This window comes from Phyllobates terribilis, unplaced genomic scaffold (assembly GCF_046119375.1).
Source record: "Phyllobates terribilis strain yellow unplaced genomic scaffold, ASM4611937v1 Scaffold_1248__1_contigs__length_344610, whole genome shotgun sequence".
Taxonomy (NCBI): domain Eukaryota; kingdom Metazoa; phylum Chordata; class Amphibia; order Anura; family Dendrobatidae; genus Phyllobates; species Phyllobates terribilis.
Genome location: NW_027364008.1, coordinates 302,501 through 326,200, shown reverse-complemented (window position 1 = coordinate 326,200; position 23,700 = coordinate 302,501). Strand labels below are relative to the sequence as shown.

The window sequence follows — 23,700 nt, the reverse complement described above, 5'->3', positions numbered from 1 at the left end:
GCAGCAGGTAGCGCGTCAGTCTCGTAATCTGAAGGTCATGAGTTCGATTCTCACATGGGGCACTGGTACCGTGTTTCCTTAACTGATTTTGCAACCATCTTGGCTAGAGAGTCACAGCTCTTTTCCATTCAGTAGCAAAATATCACCAATTGATGGAAGGGGAGCTCCAATGACAAACAGGGATAAAGGCTTGTTGAGTCCCTTAACACCCAGGAATTAAAAGTGAGAGATATGAATGGTTTGAGATATGACATCAAATAAGCTTTTGTGCAAATAAATATCCAAAAAACCTGGTGGTCTGCATTTTTGGCTGCAAAGAGCAGTTCCAACCTAAACTGATTCTGTCTGCAAGGCACGTGTTGGCTTTGGAATGTGGACACTAGTCCCCAAAAAAAAGTCTCTCCCATAGCAGGAATCGAACCAGTCAACCAGGAATACTAACTAAGTCTTTCTCCACATGGTGTAAGCAGTACAGTAAACAGCAAGACAGGTGTAAAAAAAAAAAAAAAAAAAAAAAAAAAGAGTGTTTTGCTTTGAATACAAAACATCAACATTACAAGAGCTGAAACACGCTACATGGTCAAGGTTTTTGGCACGTCAGTTGAATAATTTGAAGATCATGAGTTTTTTGCTCACACGTGGCATCCTCCTTTTCTCAAGAGATTTTGTCACTAACTCTGAACTTTCCAATTCAGTTCTAAACTGTTTCCGATTAGAAAGAACATGGGAGCCCTAATGACAGACAGGACACATGGCTTGTTGAGTCCCTTGACACTTTTGTGTAAAACTGTGTAGTTGAAAAAGGCTTAAGCTATGAAACAAAAGGAAATCTTTTGCAAAAGTCATAATGCATCGCCAATGTTAAGTATTTTTGTTGCAAAGTGAAAATCTACCAGAAACATTTTTGATTGAAAAACACGTGTCAGTCTTTGAATGGTGGCAGTAGCTAAGATAAAGATGCATTCCCATACCGGGAGTCAAACCCGGGCCACCTGGGTGAGAGCCAGGAATCCTAACCGCTAGACCATATGGGAAAAGATGCACTAATGTCTCAGTGACATTATGAAAAAAAAAAAGTTTTCTGCTATGCACAATAAACTTCTGCAGATCTGCAGGTACAGCTTGCCTCGTTAGCGCAGTAGGTAGCACGTCAGTCTCATAATCTGAAGCTCGTGAGTTTGAGCCTCACACGGGGCACTGTTCCCTCCTTTTCTCGAGAGATTTTGTCACCAACTTAGAACTTTTCCATTCAATTCTACAACTTTTTCCATTAGAAAGGAAATGGGAATCCAAATAACTTACCGGACCCATGAGTTGTTGAGTCCCTTGACACTTTAGTGTAAAAAGGGGTGGTTGAGAATGAGTTGAGCTACGAATCCAAATTGAATCTTGTGTGAATGGTCAGAATGAAGTGCCAAAACGCGGGCGTTCAGCATTTTTGCCTGAAAAAAACAAATCCTACTTGAAATACGTTTGACTAAAAAACACGCGTCAGTTTTTGAATGTTGGCAGCGGTGCAGAAAAGGATGCGTTCCCATACCGGGAGTCGAACCCGGGCCGCCTGGGTGAAAACCAGGAATCCTAACCGCTAGACCATATGGGAGAAGATGTACTGCCAGCTCACTTACAATATGAAAAAAAAGAGGTGTACTGCTTTGCACAAGCAACTTCCGCAGATTATTACGTGCATTTTGCCTCGTTAGCGCAGCAGGTAGCGCGTCAGTCTCGTAATCTGAAGGTCATGAGTTCGATTCTCACATGGGGCACTGGTACCGTGTTTCCTTAACTGATTTTGCAACCATCTTGGCTAGAGAGTCACAGCTCTTTTCCATTCAGTAGCAAAATATCACCAATTGATGGAAGGGGAGCTCCAATGACAAACAGGGATAAAGGCTTGTTGAGTCCCTTAACACCCAGGAATTAAAAGTGAGAGATATGAATGGTTTGAGATATGACATCAAATAAGCTTTTGTGCAAATAAATATCCAAAAAACCTGGTGGTCTGCATTTTTGGCTGCAAAGAGCAGTTCCAACCTAAACTGATTCTGTCTGCAAGGCACGTGTTGGCTTTGGAATGTGGACACTAGTCCCCAAAAAAAAGTCTCTCCCATAGCAGGAATCGAACCAGTCAACCAGGAATACTAACTAAGTCTTTCTCCACATGGTGTAAGCAGTACAGTAAACAGCAAGACAGGTGTAAAAAAAAAAAAAAAAAAAAAAAAAAAGAGTGTTTTGCTTTGAATACAAAACATCAACATTACAAGAGCTGAAACACGCTACATGGTCAAGGTTTTTGGCACGTCAGTTGAATAATTTGAAGATCATGAGTTTTTTGCTCACACGTGGCATCCTCCTTTTCTCAAGAGATTTTGTCACTAACTCTGAACTTTCCAATTCAGTTCTAAACTGTTTCCGATTAGAAAGAACATGGGAGCCCTAATGACAGACAGGACACATGGCTTGTTGAGTCCCTTGACACTTTTGTGTAAAACTGTGTAGTTGAAAAAGGCTTAAGCTATGAAACAAAAGGAAATCTTTTGCAAAAGTCATAATGCATCGCCAATGTTAAGTATTTTTGTTGCAAAGTGAAAATCTACCAGAAACATTTTTGATTGAAAAACACGTGTCAGTCTTTGAATGGTGGCAGTAGCTAAGATAAAGATGCATTCCCATACCGGGAGTCAAACCCGGGCCACCTGGGTGAGAGCCAGGAATCCTAACCGCTAGACCATATGGGAAAAGATGCACTAATGTCTCAGTGACATTATGAAAAAAAAAAAGTTTTCTGCTATGCACAATAAACTTCTGCAGATCTGCAGGTACAGCTTGCCTCGTTAGCGCAGTAGGTAGCACGTCAGTCTCATAATCTGAAGCTCGTGAGTTTGAGCCTCACACGGGGCACTGTTCCCTCCTTTTCTCGAGAGATTTTGTCACCAACTTAGAACTTTTCCATTCAATTCTACAACTTTTTCCATTAGAAAGGAAATGGGAATCCAAATAACTTACCGGACCCATGAGTTGTTGAGTCCCTTGACACTTTAGTGTAAAAAGGGGTGGTTGAGAATGAGTTGAGCTACGAATCCAAATTGAATCTTGTGTGAATGGTCAGAATGAAGTGCCAAAACGCGGGCGTTCAGCATTTTTGCCTGAAAAAAACAAATCCTACTTGAAATACGTTTGACTAAAAAACACGCGTCAGTTTTTGAATGTTGGCAGCGGTGCAGAAAAGGATGCGTTCCCATACCGGGAGTCGAACCCGGGCCGCCTGGGTGAAAACCAGGAATCCTAACCGCTAGACCATATGGGAGAAGATGTACTGCCAGCTCACTTACAATATGAAAAAAAAGAGGTGTACTGCTTTGCACAAGCAACTTCCGCAGATTATTACGTGCATTTTGCCTCGTTAGCGCAGCAGGTAGCGCGTCAGTCTCGTAATCTGAAGGTCATGAGTTCGATTCTCACATGGGGCACTGGTACCGTGTTTCCTTAACTGATTTTGCAACCATCTTGGCTAGAGAGTCACAGCTCTTTTCCATTCAGTAGCAAAATATCACCAATTGATGGAAGGGGAGCTCCAATGACAAACAGGGATAAAGGCTTGTTGAGTCCCTTAACACCCAGGAATTAAAAGTGAGAGATATGAATGGTTTGAGATATGACATCAAATAAGCTTTTGTGCAAATAAATATCCAAAAAACCTGGTGGTCTGCATTTTTGGCTGCAAAGAGCAGTTCCAACCTAAACTGATTCTGTCTGCAAGGCACGTGTTGGCTTTGGAATGTGGACACTAGTCCCCAAAAAAAAGTCTCTCCCATAGCAGGAATCGAACCAGTCAACCAGGAATACTAACTAAGTCTTTCTCCACATGGTGTAAGCAGTACAGTAAACAGCAAGACAGGTGTAAAAAAAAAAAAAAAAAAAAAAAAAAAAGAGTGTTTTGCTTTGAATACAAAACATCAACATTACAAGAGCTGAAACACGCTACATGGTCAAGGTTTTTGGCACGTCAGTTGAATAATTTGAAGATCATGAGTTTTTTGCTCACACGTGGCATCCTCCTTTTCTCAAGAGATTTTGTCACTAACTCTGAACTTTCCAATTCAGTTCTAAACTGTTTCCGATTAGAAAGAACATGGGAGCCCTAATGACAGACAGGACACATGGCTTGTTGAGTCCCTTGACACTTTTGTGTAAAACTGTGTAGTTGAAAAAGGCTTAAGCTATGAAACAAAAGGAAATCTTTTGCAAAAGTCATAATGCATCGCCAATGTTAAGTATTTTTGTTGCAAAGTGAAAATCTACCAGAAACATTTTTGATTGAAAAACACGTGTCAGTCTTTGAATGGTGGCAGTAGCTAAGATAAAGATGCATTCCCATACCGGGAGTCAAACCCGGGCCACCTGGGTGAGAGCCAGGAATCCTAACCGCTAGACCATATGGGAAAAGATGCACTAATGTCTCAGTGACATTATGAAAAAAAAAAGTTTTCTGCTATGCACAATAAACTTCTGCAGATCTGCAGATACAGCTTGCCTCGTTAGCGCAGTAGGTAGCACGTCAGTCTCATAATCTGAAGCTCGTGAGTTTGAGCCTCACACGGGGCACTGTTCCCTCCTTTTCTCGAGAGATTTTGTCACCAACTTAGAACTTTTCCATTCAATTCTACAACTTTTTCCATTAGAAAGGAAATGGGAATCCAAATAACTTACCGGACCCATGAGTTGTTGAGTCCCTTGACACTTTAGTGTAAAAAGGGGTGGTTGAGAATGAGTTGAGCTACGAATCCAAATTGAATCTTGTGTGAATGGTCAGAATGAAGTGCCAAAACGCGGGCGTTCAGCATTTTTGCCTGAAAAAAACAAATCCTACTTGAAATACGTTTGACTAAAAAACACGCGTCAGTTTTTGAATGTTGGCAGCGGTGCAGAAAAGGATGCGTTCCCATACCGGGAGTCGAACCCGGGCCGCCTGGGTGAAAACCAGGAATCCTAACCGCTAGACCATATGGGAGAAGATGTACTGCCAGCTCACTTACAATATGAAAAAAAAGAGGTGTACTGCTTTGCACAAGCAACTTCCGCAGATTATTACGTGCATTTTGCCTCGTTAGCGCAGCAGGTAGCGCGTCAGTCTCGTAATCTGAAGGTCATGAGTTCGATTCTCACATGGGGCACTGGTACCGTGTTTCCTTAACTGATTTTGCAACCATCTTGGCTAGAGAGTCACAGCTCTTTTCCATTCAGTAGCAAAATATCACCAATTGATGGAAGGGGAGCTCCAATGACAAACAGGGATAAAGGCTTGTTGAGTCCCTTAACACCCAGGAATTAAAAGTGAGAGATATGAATGGTTTGAGATATGACATCAAATAAGCTTTTGTGCAAATAAATATCCAAAAAACCTGGTGGTCTGCATTTTTGGCTGCAAAGAGCAGTTCCAACCTAAACTGATTCTGTCTGCAAGGCACGTGTTGGCTTTGGAATGTGGACACTAGTCCCCAAAAAAAAGTCTCTCCCATAGCAGGAATCGAACCAGTCAACCAGGAATACTAACTAAGTCTTTCTCCACATGGTGTAAGCAGTACAGTAAACAGCAAGACAGGTGTAAAAAAAAAAAAAAAAAAAAAAAAAAAGAGTGTTTTGCTTTGAATACAAAACATCAACATTACAAGAGCTGAAACACGCTACATGGTCAAGGTTTTTGGCACGTCAGTTGAATAATTTGAAGATCATGAGTTTTTTGCTCACACGTGGCATCCTCCTTTTCTCAAGAGATTTTGTCACTAACTCTGAACTTTCCAATTCAGTTCTAAACTGTTTCCGATTAGAAAGAACATGGGAGCCCTAATGACAGACAGGACACATGGCTTGTTGAGTCCCTTGACACTTTTGTGTAAAACTGTGTAGTTGAAAAAGGCTTAAGCTATGAAACAAAAGGAAATCTTTTGCAAAAGTCATAATGCATCGCCAATGTTAAGTATTTTTGTTGCAAAGTGAAAATCTACCAGAAACATTTTTGATTGAAAAACACGTGTCAGTCTTTGAATGGTGGCAGTAGCTAAGATAAAGATGCATTCCCATACCGGGAGTCAAACCCGGGCCACCTGGGTGAGAGCCAGGAATCCTAACCGCTAGACCATATGGGAAAAGATGCACTAATGTCTCAGTGACATTATGAAAAAAAAAAAGTTTTCTGCTATGCACAATAAACTTCTGCAGATCTGCAGGTACAGCTTGCCTCGTTAGCGCAGTAGGTAGCACGTCAGTCTCATAATCTGAAGCTCGTGAGTTTGAGCCTCACACGGGGCACTGTTCCCTCCTTTTCTCGAGAGATTTTGTCACCAACTTAGAACTTTTCCATTCAATTCTACAACTTTTTCCATTAGAAAGGAAATGGGAATCCAAATAACTTACCGGACCCATGAGTTGTTGAGTCCCTTGACACTTTAGTGTAAAAAGGGGTGGTTGAGAATGAGTTGAGCTACGAATCCAAATTGAATCTTGTGTGAATGGTCAGAATGAAGTGCCAAAACGCGGGCGTTCAGCATTTTTGCCTGAAAAAAACAAATCCTACTTGAAATACGTTTGACTAAAAAACACGCGTCAGTTTTTGAATGTTGGCAGCGGTGCAGAAAAGGATGCGTTCCCATACCGGGAGTCGAACCCGGGCCGCCTGGGTGAAAACCAGGAATCCTAACCGCTAGACCATATGGGAGAAGATGTACTGCCAGCTCACTTACAATATGAAAAAAAAGAGGTGTACTGCTTTGCACAAGCAACTTCCGCAGATTATTACGTGCATTTTGCCTCGTTAGCGCAGCAGGTAGCGCGTCAGTCTCGTAATCTGAAGGTCATGAGTTCGATTCTCACATGGGGCACTGGTACCGTGTTTCCTTAACTGATTTTGCAACCATCTTGGCTAGAGAGTCACAGCTCTTTTCCATTCAGTAGCAAAATATCACCAATTGATGGAAGGGGAGCTCCAATGACAAACAGGGATAAAGGCTTGTTGAGTCCCTTAACACCCAGGAATTAAAAGTGAGAGATATGAATGGTTTGAGATATGACATCAAATAAGCTTTTGTGCAAATAAATATCCAAAAAACCTGGTGGTCTGCATTTTTGGCTGCAAAGAGCAGTTCCAACCTAAACTGATTCTGTCTGCAAGGCACGTGTTGGCTTTGGAATGTGGACACTAGTCCCCAAAAAAAAGTCTCTCCCATAGCAGGAATCGAACCAGTCAACCAGGAATACTAACTAAGTCTTTCTCCACATGGTGTAAGCAGTACAGTAAACAGCAAGACAGGTGTAAAAAAAAAAAAAAAAAAAAAAAAAAAAGAGTGTTTTGCTTTGAATACAAAACATCAACATTACAAGAGCTGAAACACGCTACATGGTCAAGGTTTTTGGCACGTCAGTTGAATAATTTGAAGATCATGAGTTTTTTGCTCACACGTGGCATCCTCCTTTTCTCAAGAGATTTTGTCACTAACTCTGAACTTTCCAATTCAGTTCTAAACTGTTTCCGATTAGAAAGAACATGGGAGCCCTAATGACAGACAGGACACATGGCTTGTTGAGTCCCTTGACACTTTTGTGTAAAACTGTGTAGTTGAAAAAGGCTTAAGCTATGAAACAAAAGGAAATCTTTTGCAAAAGTCATAATGCATCGCCAATGTTAAGTATTTTTGTTGCAAAGTGAAAATCTACCAGAAACATTTTTGATTGAAAAACACGTGTCAGTCTTTGAATGGTGGCAGTAGCTAAGATAAAGATGCATTCCCATACCGGGAGTCAAACCCGGGCCACCTGGGTGAGAGCCAGGAATCCTAACCGCTAGACCATATGGGAAAAGATGCACTAATGTCTCAGTGACATTATGAAAAAAAAAAGTTTTCTGCTATGCACAATAAACTTCTGCAGATCTGCAGATACAGCTTGCCTCGTTAGCGCAGTAGGTAGCACGTCAGTCTCATAATCTGAAGCTCGTGAGTTTGAGCCTCACACGGGGCACTGTTCCCTCCTTTTCTCGAGAGATTTTGTCACCAACTTAGAACTTTTCCATTCAATTCTACAACTTTTTCCATTAGAAAGGAAATGGGAATCCAAATAACTTACCGGACCCATGAGTTGTTGAGTCCCTTGACACTTTAGTGTAAAAAGGGGTGGTTGAGAATGAGTTGAGCTACGAATCCAAATTGAATCTTGTGTGAATGGTCAGAATGAAGTGCCAAAACGCGGGCGTTCAGCATTTTTGCCTGAAAAAAACAAATCCTACTTGAAATACGTTTGACTAAAAAACACGCGTCAGTTTTTGAATGTTGGCAGCGGTGCAGAAAAGGATGCGTTCCCATACCGGGAGTCGAACCCGGGCCGCCTGGGTGAAAACCAGGAATCCTAACCGCTAGACCATATGGGAGAAGATGTACTGCCAGCTCACTTACAATATGAAAAAAAAGAGGTGTACTGCTTTGCACAAGCAACTTCCGCAGATTATTACGTGCATTTTGCCTCGTTAGCGCAGCAGGTAGCGCGTCAGTCTCGTAATCTGAAGGTCATGAGTTCGATTCTCACATGGGGCACTGGTACCGTGTTTCCTTAACTGATTTTGCAACCATCTTGGCTAGAGAGTCACAGCTCTTTTCCATTCAGTAGCAAAATATCACCAATTGATGGAAGGGGAGCTCCAATGACAAACAGGGATAAAGGCTTGTTGAGTCCCTTAACACCCAGGAATTAAAAGTGAGAGATATGAATGGTTTGAGATATGACATCAAATAAGCTTTTGTGCAAATAAATATCCAAAAAACCTGGTGGTCTGCATTTTTGGCTGCAAAGAGCAGTTCCAACCTAAACTGATTCTGTCTGCAAGGCACGTGTTGGCTTTGGAATGTGGACACTAGTCCCCAAAAAAAAGTCTCTCCCATAGCAGGAATCGAACCAGTCAACCAGGAATACTAACTAAGTCTTTCTCCACATGGTGTAAGCAGTACAGTAAACAGCAAGACAGGTGTAAAAAAAAAAAAAAAAAAAAAAAAAAAGAGTGTTTTGCTTTGAATACAAAACATCAACATTACAAGAGCTGAAACACGCTACATGGTCAAGGTTTTTGGCACGTCAGTTGAATAATTTGAAGATCATGAGTTTTTTGCTCACACGTGGCATCCTCCTTTTCTCAAGAGATTTTGTCACTAACTCTGAACTTTCCAATTCAGTTCTAAACTGTTTCCGATTAGAAAGAACATGGGAGCCCTAATGACAGACAGGACACATGGCTTGTTGAGTCCCTTGACACTTTTGTGTAAAACTGTGTAGTTGAAAAAGGCTTAAGCTATGAAACAAAAGGAAATCTTTTGCAAAAGTCATAATGCATCGCCAATGTTAAGTATTTTTGTTGCAAAGTGAAAATCTACCAGAAACATTTTTGATTGAAAAACACGTGTCAGTCTTTGAATGGTGGCAGTAGCTAAGATAAAGATGCATTCCCATACCGGGAGTCAAACCCGGGCCACCTGGGTGAGAGCCAGGAATCCTAACCGCTAGACCATATGGGAAAAGATGCACTAATGTCTCAGTGACATTATGAAAAAAAAAAAGTTTTCTGCTATGCACAATAAACTTCTGCAGATCTGCAGGTACAGCTTGCCTCGTTAGCGCAGTAGGTAGCACGTCAGTCTCATAATCTGAAGCTCGTGAGTTTGAGCCTCACACGGGGCACTGTTCCCTCCTTTTCTCGAGAGATTTTGTCACCAACTTAGAACTTTTCCATTCAATTCTACAACTTTTTCCATTAGAAAGGAAATGGGAATCCAAATAACTTACCGGACCCATGAGTTGTTGAGTCCCTTGACACTTTAGTGTAAAAAGGGGTGGTTGAGAATGAGTTGAGCTACGAATCCAAATTGAATCTTGTGTGAATGGTCAGAATGAAGTGCCAAAACGCGGGCGTTCAGCATTTTTGCCTGAAAAAAACAAATCCTACTTGAAATACGTTTGACTAAAAAACACGCGTCAGTTTTTGAATGTTGGCAGCGGTGCAGAAAAGGATGCGTTCCCATACCGGGAGTCGAACCCGGGCCGCCTGGGTGAAAACCAGGAATCCTAACCGCTAGACCATATGGGAGAAGATGTACTGCCAGCTCACTTACAATATGAAAAAAAAGAGGTGTACTGCTTTGCACAAGCAACTTCCGCAGATTATTACGTGCATTTTGCCTCGTTAGCGCAGCAGGTAGCGCGTCAGTCTCGTAATCTGAAGGTCATGAGTTCGATTCTCACATGGGGCACTGGTACCGTGTTTCCTTAACTGATTTTGCAACCATCTTGGCTAGAGAGTCACAGCTCTTTTCCATTCAGTAGCAAAATATCACCAATTGATGGAAGGGGAGCTCCAATGACAAACAGGGATAAAGGCTTGTTGAGTCCCTTAACACCCAGGAATTAAAAGTGAGAGATATGAATGGTTTGAGATATGACATCAAATAAGCTTTTGTGCAAATAAATATCCAAAAAACCTGGTGGTCTGCATTTTTGGCTGCAAAGAGCAGTTCCAACCTAAACTGATTCTGTCTGCAAGGCACGTGTTGGCTTTGGAATGTGGACACTAGTCCCCAAAAAAAAGTCTCTCCCATAGCAGGAATCGAACCAGTCAACCAGGAATACTAACTAAGTCTTTCTCCACATGGTGTAAGCAGTACAGTAAACAGCAAGACAGGTGTAAAAAAAAAAAAAAAAAAAAAAAAAAAGAGTGTTTTGCTTTGAATACAAAACATCAACATTACAAGAGCTGAAACACGCTACATGGTCAAGGTTTTTGGCACGTCAGTTGAATAATTTGAAGATCATGAGTTTTTTGCTCACACGTGGCATCCTCCTTTTCTCAAGAGATTTTGTCACTAACTCTGAACTTTCCAATTCAGTTCTAAACTGTTTCCGATTAGAAAGAACATGGGAGCCCTAATGACAGACAGGACACATGGCTTGTTGAGTCCCTTGACACTTTTGTGTAAAACTGTGTAGTTGAAAAAGGCTTAAGCTATGAAACAAAAGGAAATCTTTTGCAAAAGTCATAATGCATCGCCAATGTTAAGTATTTTTGTTGCAAAGTGAAAATCTACCAGAAACATTTTTGATTGAAAAACACGTGTCAGTCTTTGAATGGTGGCAGTAGCTAAGATAAAGATGCATTCCCATACCGGGAGTCAAACCCGGGCCACCTGGGTGAGAGCCAGGAATCCTAACCGCTAGACCATATGGGAAAAGATGCACTAATGTCTCAGTGACATTATGAAAAAAAAAAAGTTTTCTGCTATGCACAATAAACTTCTGCAGATCTGCAGGTACAGCTTGCCTCGTTAGCGCAGTAGGTAGCACGTCAGTCTCATAATCTGAAGCTCGTGAGTTTGAGCCTCACACGGGGCACTGTTCCCTCCTTTTCTCGAGAGATTTTGTCACCAACTTAGAACTTTTCCATTCAATTCTACAACTTTTTCCATTAGAAAGGAAATGGGAATCCAAATAACTTACCGGACCCATGAGTTGTTGAGTCCCTTGACACTTTAGTGTAAAAAGGGGTGGTTGAGAATGAGTTGAGCTACGAATCCAAATTGAATCTTGTGTGAATGGTCAGAATGAAGTGCCAAAACGCGGGCGTTCAGCATTTTTGCCTGAAAAAAACAAATCCTACTTGAAATACGTTTGACTAAAAAACACGCGTCAGTTTTTGAATGTTGGCAGCGGTGCAGAAAAGGATGCGTTCCCATACCGGGAGTCGAACCCGGGCCGCCTGGGTGAAAACCAGGAATCCTAACCGCTAGACCATATGGGAGAAGATGTACTGCCAGCTCACTTACAATATGAAAAAAAAGAGGTGTACTGCTTTGCACAAGCAACTTCCGCAGATTATTACGTGCATTTTGCCTCGTTAGCGCAGCAGGTAGCGCGTCAGTCTCGTAATCTGAAGGTCATGAGTTCGATTCTCACATGGGGCACTGGTACCGTGTTTCCTTAACTGATTTTGCAACCATCTTGGCTAGAGAGTCACAGCTCTTTTCCATTCAGTAGCAAAATATCACCAATTGATGGAAGGGGAGCTCCAATGACAAACAGGGATAAAGGCTTGTTGAGTCCCTTAACACCCAGGAATTAAAAGTGAGAGATATGAATGGTTTGAGATATGACATCAAATAAGCTTTTGTGCAAATAAATATCCAAAAAACCTGGTGGTCTGCATTTTTGGCTGCAAAGAGCAGTTCCAACCTAAACTGATTCTGTCTGCAAGGCACGTGTTGGCTTTGGAATGTGGACACTAGTCCCCAAAAAAAAGTCTCTCCCATAGCAGGAATCGAACCAGTCAACCAGGAATACTAACTAAGTCTTTCTCCACATGGTGTAAGCAGTACAGTAAACAGCAAGACAGGTGTAAAAAAAAAAAAAAAAAAAAAAAAAAAAGAGTGTTTTGCTTTGAATACAAAACATCAACATTACAAGAGCTGAAACACGCTACATGGTCAAGGTTTTTGGCACGTCAGTTGAATAATTTGAAGATCATGAGTTTTTTGCTCACACGTGGCATCCTCCTTTTCTCAAGAGATTTTGTCACTAACTCTGAACTTTCCAATTCAGTTCTAAACTGTTTCCGATTAGAAAGAACATGGGAGCCCTAATGACAGACAGGACACATGGCTTGTTGAGTCCCTTGACACTTTTGTGTAAAACTGTGTAGTTGAAAAAGGCTTAAGCTATGAAACAAAAGGAAATCTTTTGCAAAAGTCATAATGCATCGCCAATGTTAAGTATTTTTGTTGCAAAGTGAAAATCTACCAGAAACATTTTTGATTGAAAAACACGTGTCAGTCTTTGAATGGTGGCAGTAGCTAAGATAAAGATGCATTCCCATACCGGGAGTCAAACCCGGGCCACCTGGGTGAGAGCCAGGAATCCTAACCGCTAGACCATATGGGAAAAGATGCACTAATGTCTCAGTGACATTATGAAAAAAAAAAGTTTTCTGCTATGCACAATAAACTTCTGCAGATCTGCAGATACAGCTTGCCTCGTTAGCGCAGTAGGTAGCACGTCAGTCTCATAATCTGAAGCTCGTGAGTTTGAGCCTCACACGGGGCACTGTTCCCTCCTTTTCTCGAGAGATTTTGTCACCAACTTAGAACTTTTCCATTCAATTCTACAACTTTTTCCATTAGAAAGGAAATGGGAATCCAAATAACTTACCGGACCCATGAGTTGTTGAGTCCCTTGACACTTTAGTGTAAAAAGGGGTGGTTGAGAATGAGTTGAGCTACGAATCCAAATTGAATCTTGTGTGAATGGTCAGAATGAAGTGCCAAAACGCGGGCGTTCAGCATTTTTGCCTGAAAAAAACAAATCCTACTTGAAATACGTTTGACTAAAAAACACGCGTCAGTTTTTGAATGTTGGCAGCGGTGCAGAAAAGGATGCGTTCCCATACCGGGAGTCGAACCCGGGCCGCCTGGGTGAAAACCAGGAATCCTAACCGCTAGACCATATGGGAGAAGATGTACTGCCAGCTCACTTACAATATGAAAAAAAAGAGGTGTACTGCTTTGCACAAGCAACTTCCGCAGATTATTACGTGCATTTTGCCTCGTTAGCGCAGCAGGTAGCGCGTCAGTCTCGTAATCTGAAGGTCATGAGTTCGATTCTCACATGGGGCACTGGTACCGTGTTTCCTTAACTGATTTTGCAACCATCTTGGCTAGAGAGTCACAGCTCTTTTCCATTCAGTAGCAAAATATCACCAATTGATGGAAGGGGAGCTCCAATGACAAACAGGGATAAAGGCTTGTTGAGTCCCTTAACACCCAGGAATTAAAAGTGAGAGATATGAATGGTTTGAGATATGACATCAAATAAGCTTTTGTGCAAATAAATATCCAAAAAACCTGGTGGTCTGCATTTTTGGCTGCAAAGAGCAGTTCCAACCTAAACTGATTCTGTCTGCAAGGCACGTGTTGGCTTTGGAATGTGGACACTAGTCCCCAAAAAAAAGTCTCTCCCATAGCAGGAATCGAACCAGTCAACCAGGAATACTAACTAAGTCTTTCTCCACATGGTGTAAGCAGTACAGTAAACAGCAAGACAGGTGTAAAAAAAAAAAAAAAAAAAAAAAAAAAGAGTGTTTTGCTTTGAATACAAAACATCAACATTACAAGAGCTGAAACACGCTACATGGTCAAGGTTTTTGGCACGTCAGTTGAATAATTTGAAGATCATGAGTTTTTTGCTCACACGTGGCATCCTCCTTTTCTCAAGAGATTTTGTCACTAACTCTGAACTTTCCAATTCAGTTCTAAACTGTTTCCGATTAGAAAGAACATGGGAGCCCTAATGACAGACAGGACACATGGCTTGTTGAGTCCCTTGACACTTTTGTGTAAAACTGTGTAGTTGAAAAAGGCTTAAGCTATGAAACAAAAGGAAATCTTTTGCAAAAGTCATAATGCATCGCCAATGTTAAGTATTTTTGTTGCAAAGTGAAAATCTACCAGAAACATTTTTGATTGAAAAACACGTGTCAGTCTTTGAATGGTGGCAGTAGCTAAGATAAAGATGCATTCCCATACCGGGAGTCAAACCCGGGCCACCTGGGTGAGAGCCAGGAATCCTAACCGCTAGACCATATGGGAAAAGATGCACTAATGTCTCAGTGACATTATGAAAAAAAAAAAGTTTTCTGCTATGCACAATAAACTTCTGCAGATCTGCAGGTACAGCTTGCCTCGTTAGCGCAGTAGGTAGCACGTCAGTCTCATAATCTGAAGCTCGTGAGTTTGAGCCTCACACGGGGCACTGTTCCCTCCTTTTCTCGAGAGATTTTGTCACCAACTTAGAACTTTTCCATTCAATTCTACAACTTTTTCCATTAGAAAGGAAATGGGAATCCAAATAACTTACCGGACCCATGAGTTGTTGAGTCCCTTGACACTTTAGTGTAAAAAGGGGTGGTTGAGAATGAGTTGAGCTACGAATCCAAATTGAATCTTGTGTGAATGGTCAGAATGAAGTGCCAAAACGCGGGCGTTCAGCATTTTTGCCTGAAAAAAACAAATCCTACTTGAAATACGTTTGACTAAAAAACACGCGTCAGTTTTTGAATGTTGGCAGCGGTGCAGAAAAGGATGCGTTCCCATACCGGGAGTCGAACCCGGGCCGCCTGGGTGAAAACCAGGAATCCTAACCGCTAGACCATATGGGAGAAGATGTACTGCCAGCTCACTTACAATATGAAAAAAAAGAGGTGTACTGCTTTGCACAAGCAACTTCCGCAGATTATTACGTGCATTTTGCCTCGTTAGCGCAGCAGGTAGCGCGTCAGTCTCGTAATCTGAAGGTCATGAGTTCGATTCTCACATGGGGCACTGGTACCGTGTTTCCTTAACTGATTTTGCAACCATCTTGGCTAGAGAGTCACAGCTCTTTTCCATTCAGTAGCAAAATATCACCAATTGATGGAAGGGGAGCTCCAATGACAAACAGGGATAAAGGCTTGTTGAGTCCCTTAACACCCAGGAATTAAAAGTGAGAGATATGAATGGTTTGAGATATGACATCAAATAAGCTTTTGTGCAAATAAATATCCAAAAAACCTGGTGGTCTGCATTTTTGGCTGCAAAGAGCAGTTCCAACCTAAACTGATTCTGTCTGCAAGGCACGTGTTGGCTTTGGAATGTGGACACTAGTCCCCAAAAAAAAGTCTCTCCCATAGCAGGAATCGAACCAGTCAACCAGGAATACTAACTAAGTCTTTCTCCACATGGTGTAAGCAGTACAGTAAACAGCAAGACAGGTGTAAAAAAAAAAAAAAAAAAAAAAAAAAAAGAGTGTTTTGCTTTGAATACAAAACATCAACATTACAAGAGCTGAAACACGCTACATGGTCAAGGTTTTTGGCACGTCAGTTGAATAATTTGAAGATCATGAGTTTTTTGCTCACACGTGGCATCCTCCTTTTCTCAAGAGATTTTGTCACTAACTCTGAACTTTCCAATTCAGTTCTAAACTGTTTCCGATTAGAAAGAACATGGGAGCCCTAATGACAGACAGGACACATGGCTTGTTGAGTCCCTTGACACTTTTGTGTAAAACTGTGTAGTTGAAAAAGGCTTAAGCTATGAAACAAAAGGAAATCTTTTGCAAAAGTCATAATGCATCGCCAATGTTAAGTATTTTTGTTGCAAAGTGAAAATCTACCAGAAACATTTTTGATTGAAAAACACGTGTCAGTCTTTGAATGGTGGCAGTAGCTAAGATAAAGATGCATTCCCATACCGGGAGTCAAACCCGGGCCACCTGGGTGAGAGCCAGGAATCCTAACCGCTAGACCATATGGGAAAAGATGCACTAATGTCTCAGTGACATTATGAAAAAAAAAAGTTTTCTGCTATGCACAATAAACTTCTGCAGATCTGCAGATACAGCTTGCCTCGTTAGCGCAGTAGGTAGCACGTCAGTCTCATAATCTGAAGCTCGTGAGTTTGAGCCTCACACGGGGCACTGTTCCCTCCTTTTCTCGAGAGATTTTGTCACCAACTTAGAACTTTTCCATTCAATTCTACAACTTTTTCCATTAGAAAGGAAATGGGAATCCAAATAACTTACCGGACCCATGAGTTGTTGAGTCCCTTGACACTTTAGTGTAAAAAGGGGTGGTTGAGAATGAGTTGAGCTACGAATCCAAATTGAATCTTGTGTGAATGGTCAGAATGAAGTGCCAAAACGCGGGCGTTCAGCATTTTTGCCTGAAAAAAACAAATCCTACTTGAAATACGTTTGACTAAAAAACACGCGTCAGTTTTTGAATGTTGGCAGCGGTGCAGAAAAGGATGCGTTCCCATACCGGGAGTCGAACCCGGGCCACCTGGGTGAAAACCAGGAATCCTAACCGCTAGACCATATGGGAGAAGATGTACTGCCAGCTCACTTACAATATGAAAAAAAAGAGGTGTACTGCTTTGCACAAGCAACTTCCGCAGATTATTACGTGCATTTTGCCTCGTTAGCGCAGCAGGTAGCGCGTCAGTCTCGTAATCTGAAGGTCATGAGTTCGATTCTCACATGGGGCACTGGTACCGTGTTTCCTTAACTGATTTTGCAACCATCTTGGCTAGAGAGTCACAGCTCTTTTCCATTCAGTAGCAAAATATCACCAATTGATGGAAGGGGAGCTCCAATGACAAACAGGGATAAAGGCTTGTTGAGTCCCTTAACACCCAGGAATTAAAAGTGAGAGATATGAATGGTTTGAGATATGACATCAAATAAGCTTTTGTGCAAATAAATATCCAAAAAACCTGGTGGTCTGCATTTTTGGCTGCAAAGAGCAGTTCCAACCTAAACTGATTCTGTCTGCAAGGCACGTGTTGGCTTTGGAATGTGGACACTAGTCCCCAAAAAAAAGTCTCTCCCATAGCAGGAATCGAACCAGTCAACCAGGAATACTAACTAAGTCTTTCTCCACATGGTGTAAGCAGTACAGTAAACAGCAAGACAGGTGTAAAAAAAAAAAAAAAAAAAAAAAAAAAAGAGTGTTTTGCTTTGAATACAAAACATCAACATTACAAGAGCTGAAACACGCTACATGGTCAAGGTTTTTGGCACGTCAGTTGAATAATTTGAAGATCATGAGTTTTTTGCTCACACGTGGCATCCTCCTTTTCTCAAGAGATTTTGTCACTAACTCTGAACTTTCCAATTCAGTTCTAAACTGTTTCCGATTAGAAAGAACATGGGAGCCCTAATGACAGACAGGACACATGGCTTGTTGAGTCCCTTGACACTTTTGTGTAAAACTGTGTAGTTGAAAAAGGCTTAAGCTATGAAACAAAAGGAAATCTTTTGCAAAAGTCATAATGCATCGCCAATGTTAAGTATTTTTGTTGCAAAGTGAAAATCTACCAGAAACATTTTTGATTGAAAAACACGTGTCAGTCTTTGAATGGTGGCAGTAGCTAAGATAAAGATGCATTCCCATACCGGGAGTCAAACCCGGGCCACCTGGGTGAGAGCCAGGAATCCTAACCGCTAGACCATATGGGAAAAGATGCACTAATGTCTCAGTGACATTATGAAAAAAAAAAGTTTTCTGCTATGCACAATAAACTTCTGCAGATCTGCAGATACAGCTTGCCTCGTTAGCGCAGTAGGTAGCACGTCAGTCTCATAATCTGAAGCTCGTGAGTTTGAGCCTCACACGGGGCACTGTTCCCTCCTTTTCTCGAGAGATTTTGTCACCAACTTAGAACTTTTCCATTCAATTCTACAACTTTTTCCATTAGAAAGGAAATGGGAATCCAAATAACTTACCGGACCCATGAGTTGTTGAGTCCCTTGACACTTTAGTGTAAAAAGGGGTGGTTGAGAATGAGTTGAGCTACGAATCCAAATTGAATCTTGTGTGAATGGTCAGAATGAAGTGCCAAAACGCGGGCGTTCAGCATTTTTGCCTGAAAAAAACAAATCCTACTTGAAATACGTTTGACTAAAAAACACGCGTCAGTTTTTGAATGTTGGCAGCGGTGCAGAAAAGGATGCGTTCCCATACCGGGAGTCGAACCCGGGCCACCTGGGTGAAAACCAGGAATCCTAACCGCTAGACCATATGGGAGAAGATGTACTGCCAGCTCACTTACAATATGAAAAAAAAGAGGTGTACTGCTTTGCACAAGCAACTTCCGCAGATTATTACGTGCATTTTGCCTCGTTAGCGCAGCAGGTAGCGCGTCAGTCTCGTAATCTGAAGGTCATGAGTTCGATTCTCACATGGGGCACTGGTACCGTGTTTCCTTAACTGATTTTGCAACCATCTTGGCTAGAGAGTCACAGCTCTTTTCCATTCAGTAGCAAAATATCACCAATTGATGGAAGGGGAGCTCCAATGACAAACAGGGATAAAGGCTTGTTGAGTCCCTTAACACCCAGGAATTAAAAGTGAGAGATATGAATGGTTTGAGATATGACATCAAATAAGCTTTTGTGCAAATAAATATCCAAAAAACCTGGTGGTCTGCATTTTTGGCTGCAAAGAGCAGTTCCAACCTAAACTGATTCTGTCTGCAAGGCACGTGTTGGCTTTGGAATGTGGACACTAGTCCCCAAAAAAAAGTCTCTCCCATAGCAGGAATCGAACCAGTCAACCAGGAATACTAACTAAGTCTTTCTCCACATGGTGTAAGCAGTACAGTAAACAGCAAGACAGGTGTAAAAAAAAAAAAAAAAAAAGAGTGTTTTGCTTTGAATACAAAACATCAACATTACAAGAGCTGAAACACGCTACATGGTCAAGGTTTTTGGCACGTCAGTTGAATAATTTGAAGATCATGAGTTTTTTGCTCACACGTGGCATCCTCCTTTTCTCAAGAGATTTTGTCACTAACTCTGAACTTTCCAATTCAGTTCTAAACTGTTTCCGATTAGAAAGAACATGGGAGCCCTAATGACAGACAGGACACATGGCTTGTTGAGTCCCTTGACACTTTTGTGTAAAACTGTGTAGTTGAAAAAGGCTTAAGCTATGAAACAAAAGGAAATCTTTTGCAAAAGTCATAATGCATCGCCAATGTTAAGTATTTTTGTTGCAAAGTGAAAATCTACCAGAAACATTTTTGATTGAAAAACACGTGTCAGTCTTTGAATGGTGGCAGTAGCTAAGATAAAGATGCATTCCCATACCGGGAGTCAAACCCGGGCCACCTGGGTGAGAGCCAGGAATCCTAACCGCTAGACCATATGGGAAAAGATGCACTAATGTCTCAGTGACATTATGAAAAAAAAAAGTTTTCTGCTATGCACAATAAACTTCTGCAGATCTGCAGATACAGCTTGCCTCGTTAGCGCAGTAGGTAGCACGTCAGTCTCATAATCTGAAGCTCGTGAGTTTGAGCCTCACACGGGGCACTGTTCCCTCCTTTTCTCGAGAGATTTTGTCACCAACTTAGAACTTTTCCATTCAATTCTACAACTTTTTCCATTAGAAAGGAAATGGGAATCCAAATAACTTACCGGACCCATGAGTTGTTGAGTCCCTTGACACTTTAGTGTAAAAAGGGGTGGTTGAGAATGAGTTGAGCTACGAATCCAAATTGAATCTTGTGTGAATGGTCAGAATGAAGTGCCAAAACGCGGGCGTTCAGCATTTTTGCCTGAAAAAAACAAATCCTACTTGAAATACGTTTGACTAAAAAACACGCGTCAGTTTTTGAATGTTGGCAGCGGTGCAGAAAAGGATGCGTTCCCATACCGGGAGTCGAACCCGGGCCACCTGGGTGAAAACCAGGAATCCTAACCGCTAGACCATATGGGAGAAGATGTACTGCCAGCTCACTTACAATATGAAAAAAAAGAGGTGTACTGCTTTGCACAAGCAACTTCCGCAGATTATTACGTGCATTTTGCCTCGTTAGCGCAGCAGGTAGCGCGTCAGTCTCGTAATCTGAAGGTCATGAGTTCGATTCTCACATGGGGCACTGGTACCGTGTTTCCTTAACTGATTTTGCAACCATCTTGGCTAGAGAGTCACAGCTCTTTTCCATTCAGTAGCAAAATATCACCAATTGATGGAAGGGGAGCTCCAATGACAAACAGGGATAAAGGCTTGTTGAGTCCCTTAACACCCAGGAATTAAAAGTGAGAGATATGAATGGTTTGAGATATGACATCAAATAAGCTTTTGTGCAAATAAATATCCAAAAAACCTGGTGGTCTGCATTTTTGGCTGCAAAGAGCAGTTCCAACCTAAACTGATTCTGTCTGCAAGGCACGTGTTGGCTTTGGAATGTGGACACTAGTCCCCAAAAAAAAGTCTCTCCCATAGCAGGAATCGAACCAGTCAACCAGGAATACTAACTAAGTCTTTCTCCACATGGTGTAAGCAGTACAGTAAACAGCAAGACAGGTGTAAAAAAAAAAAAAAAAAAAGAGTGTTTTGCTTTGAATACAAAACATCAACATTACAAGAGCTGAAACACGCTACATGGTCAAGGTTTTTGGCACGTCAGTTGAATAATTTGAAGATCATGAGTTTTTTGCTCACACGTGGCATCCTCCTTTTCTCAAGAGATTTTGTCACTAACTCTGAACTTTCCAATTCAGTTCTAAACTGTTTCCGATTAGAAAGAACATGGGAGCCCTAATGACAGACAGGACACATGGCTTGTTGAGTCCCTTGACACTTTTGTGTAAAACTGTGTAGTTGAAAAAGGCTTAAGCTATGAAACAAAAGGAAATCTTTTGCAAAAGTCATAATGCATCGCCAATGTTAAGTATTTTTGTTGCAAAGTGAAAATCTACCAGAAACATTTTTGATTGAAAAACACGTGTCAGTCTTTGAATGGTGGCAGTAGCTAAGATAAAGATGCATTCCCATACCGGGAGTCAAACCCGGGCCACCTGGGTGAGAGCCAGGAATCCTAACCGCTAGACCATATGGGAAAAGATGCACTAATGTCTCAGTGACATTATGAAAAAAAAAAGTTTTCTGCTATGCACAATAAACTTCTGCAGATCTGCAGATACAGCTTGCCTCGTTAGCGCAGTAGGTAGCACGTCAGTCTCATAATCTGAAGCTCGTGAGTTTGAGCCTCACACGGGGCACTGTTCCCTCCTTTTCTCGAGAGATTTTGTCACCAACTTAGAACTTTTCCATTCAATTCTACAACTTTTTCCATTAGAAAGGAAATGGGAATCCAAATAACTTACCGGACCCATGAGTTGTTGAGTCCCTTGACACTTTAGTGTAAAAAGGGGTGGTTGAGAATGAGTTGAGCTACGAATCCAAATTGAATCTTGTGTGAATGGTCAGAATGAAGTGCCAAAACGCGGGCGTTCAGCATTTTTGCCTGAAAAAAACAAATCCTACTTGAAATACGTTTGACTAAAAAACACGCGTCAGTTTTTGAATGTTGGCAGCGGTGCAGAAAAGGATGCGTTCCCATACCGGGAGTCGAACCCGGGCCACCTGGGTGAAAACCAGGAATCCTAACCGCTAGACCATATGGGAGAAGATGTACTGCCAGCTCACTTACAATATGAAAAAAAAGAGGTGTACTGCTTTGCACAAGCAACTTCCGCAGATTATTACGTGCATTTTGCCTCGTTAGCGCAGCAGGTAGCGCGTCAGTCTCGTAATCTGAAGGTCATGAGTTCGATTCTCACATGGGGCACTGGTACCGTGTTTCCTTAACTGATTTTGCAACCATCTTGGCTAGAGAGTCACAGCTCTTTTCCATTCAGTAGCAAAATATCACCAATTGATGGAAGGGGAGCTCCAATGACAAACAGGGATAAAGGCTTGTTGAGTCCCTTAACACCCAGGAATTAAAAGTGAGAGATATGAATGGTTTGAGATATGACATCAAATAAGCTTTTGTGCAAATAAATATCCAAAAAACCTGGTGGTCTGCATTTTTGGCTGCAAAGAGCAGTTCCAACCTAAACTGATTCTGTCTGCAAGGCACGTGTTGGCTTTGGAATGTGGACACTAGTCCCCAAAAAAAAGTCTCTCCCATAGCAGGAATCGAACCAGTCAACCAGGAATACTAACTAAGTCTTTCTCCACATGGTGTAAGCAGTACAGTAAACAGCAAGACAGGTGTAAAAAAAAAAAAAAAAAAAGAGTGTTTTGCTTTGAATACAAAACATCAACATTACAAGAGCTGAAACACGCTACATGGTCAAGGTTTTTGGCACGTCAGTTGAATAATTTGAAGATCATGAGTTTTTTGCTCACACGTGGCATCCTCCTTTTCTCAAGAGATTTTGTCACTAACTCTGAACTTTCCAATTCAGTTCTAAACTGTTTCCGATTAGAAAGAACATGGGAGCCCTAATGACAGACAGGACACATGGCTTGTTGAGTCCCTTGACACTTTTGTGTAAAACTGTGTAGTTGAAAAAGGCTTAAGCTATGAAACAAAAGGAAATCTTTTGCAAAAGTCATAATGCATCGCCAATGTTAAGTATTTTTGTTGCAAAGTGAAAATCTACCAGAAACATTTTTGATTGAAAAACACGTGTCAGTCTTTGAATGGTGGCAGTAGCTAAGATAAAGATGCATTCCCATACCGGGAGTCAAACCCGGGCCACCTGGGTGAGAGCCAGGAATCCTAACCGCTAGACCATATGGGAAAAGATGCACTAATGTCTCAGTGACATTATGAAAAAAAAAAGTTTTCTGCTATGCACAATAAACTTCTGCAGATCTGCAGATACAGCTTGCCTCGTTAGCGCAGTAGGTAGCACGTCAGTCTCATAATCTGAAGCTCGTGAGTTTGAGCCTCACACGGGGCACTGTTCCCTCCTTTTCTCGAGAGATTTTGTCACCAACTTAGAACTTTTCCATTCAATTCTACAACTTTTTCCATTAGAAAGGAAATGGGAATCCAAATAACTTACCGGACCCATGAGTTGTTGAGTCCCTTGACACTTTAGTGTAAAAAGGGGTGGTTGAGAATGAGTTGAGCTACGAATCCAAATTGAATCTTGTGTGAATGGTCAGAATGAAGTGCCAAAACGCGGGCGTTCAGCATTTTTGCCTGAAAAAAACAAATCCTACTTGAAATACGTTTGACTAAAAAACACGCGTCAGTTTTTGAATGTTGGCAGCGGTGCAGAAAAGGATGCGTTCCCATACCGGGAGTCGAACCCGGGCCACCTGGGTGAAAACCA

At 41.6% G+C, this 23,700-nt stretch overlaps 14 non-coding genes across 14 annotated transcripts in view; all 14 read right to left on the bottom strand.

The window, feature by feature from the left end:
- Positions 1 to 1,531: 1,531 nt before the first annotated feature.
- Positions 1,532 to 1,603, bottom strand: TRNAE-UUC (transfer RNA glutamic acid (anticodon UUC)). The gene has a single exon. It is a non-coding gene; the product is annotated as a tRNA-Glu (tRNA).
- Positions 1,604 to 3,235: 1,632 nt separating this feature from the next.
- TRNAE-UUC (transfer RNA glutamic acid (anticodon UUC)) lies at positions 3,236 to 3,307 on the bottom strand. The gene has a single exon. It is a non-coding gene; the product is annotated as a tRNA-Glu (tRNA).
- Positions 3,308 to 4,939: 1,632 nt separating this feature from the next.
- Positions 4,940 to 5,011, bottom strand: TRNAE-UUC (transfer RNA glutamic acid (anticodon UUC)). Its single transcript has one exon. It is a non-coding gene; the product is annotated as a tRNA-Glu (tRNA).
- A 1,632-nt stretch (positions 5,012 to 6,643) lies between these two features.
- Positions 6,644 to 6,715, bottom strand: TRNAE-UUC (transfer RNA glutamic acid (anticodon UUC)). Its single transcript has one exon. It is a non-coding gene; the product is annotated as a tRNA-Glu (tRNA).
- A 1,632-nt stretch (positions 6,716 to 8,347) lies between these two features.
- TRNAE-UUC (transfer RNA glutamic acid (anticodon UUC)) lies at positions 8,348 to 8,419 on the bottom strand. The gene has a single exon. It is a non-coding gene; the product is annotated as a tRNA-Glu (tRNA).
- A 1,632-nt stretch (positions 8,420 to 10,051) lies between these two features.
- TRNAE-UUC (transfer RNA glutamic acid (anticodon UUC)) lies at positions 10,052 to 10,123 on the bottom strand. Its single transcript has one exon. It is a non-coding gene; the product is annotated as a tRNA-Glu (tRNA).
- Positions 10,124 to 11,755: 1,632 nt separating this feature from the next.
- Positions 11,756 to 11,827, bottom strand: TRNAE-UUC (transfer RNA glutamic acid (anticodon UUC)). Its single transcript has one exon. It is a non-coding gene; the product is annotated as a tRNA-Glu (tRNA).
- Positions 11,828 to 13,459: 1,632 nt separating this feature from the next.
- Positions 13,460 to 13,531, bottom strand: TRNAE-UUC (transfer RNA glutamic acid (anticodon UUC)). Its single transcript has one exon. It is a non-coding gene; the product is annotated as a tRNA-Glu (tRNA).
- Positions 13,532 to 15,163: 1,632 nt separating this feature from the next.
- On the bottom strand, positions 15,164 to 15,235 carry TRNAE-UUC (transfer RNA glutamic acid (anticodon UUC)). Its single transcript has one exon. It is a non-coding gene; the product is annotated as a tRNA-Glu (tRNA).
- A 1,632-nt stretch (positions 15,236 to 16,867) lies between these two features.
- On the bottom strand, positions 16,868 to 16,939 carry TRNAE-UUC (transfer RNA glutamic acid (anticodon UUC)). Its single transcript has one exon. It is a non-coding gene; the product is annotated as a tRNA-Glu (tRNA).
- A 1,632-nt stretch (positions 16,940 to 18,571) lies between these two features.
- On the bottom strand, positions 18,572 to 18,643 carry TRNAE-UUC (transfer RNA glutamic acid (anticodon UUC)). Its single transcript has one exon. It is a non-coding gene; the product is annotated as a tRNA-Glu (tRNA).
- A 1,623-nt stretch (positions 18,644 to 20,266) lies between these two features.
- TRNAE-UUC (transfer RNA glutamic acid (anticodon UUC)) lies at positions 20,267 to 20,338 on the bottom strand. The gene has a single exon. It is a non-coding gene; the product is annotated as a tRNA-Glu (tRNA).
- A 1,623-nt stretch (positions 20,339 to 21,961) lies between these two features.
- Positions 21,962 to 22,033, bottom strand: TRNAE-UUC (transfer RNA glutamic acid (anticodon UUC)). Its single transcript has one exon. It is a non-coding gene; the product is annotated as a tRNA-Glu (tRNA).
- A 1,623-nt stretch (positions 22,034 to 23,656) lies between these two features.
- Positions 23,657 to 23,700, bottom strand: part of TRNAE-UUC (transfer RNA glutamic acid (anticodon UUC)) — a 72-nt gene continuing 28 nt past the window's right edge. Inside the window, exon 1 of the tRNA in view lies at positions 23,657 to 23,700. This exon is cut by the window's right edge and continues 28 nt beyond it. This is a non-coding gene — a tRNA (tRNA-Glu).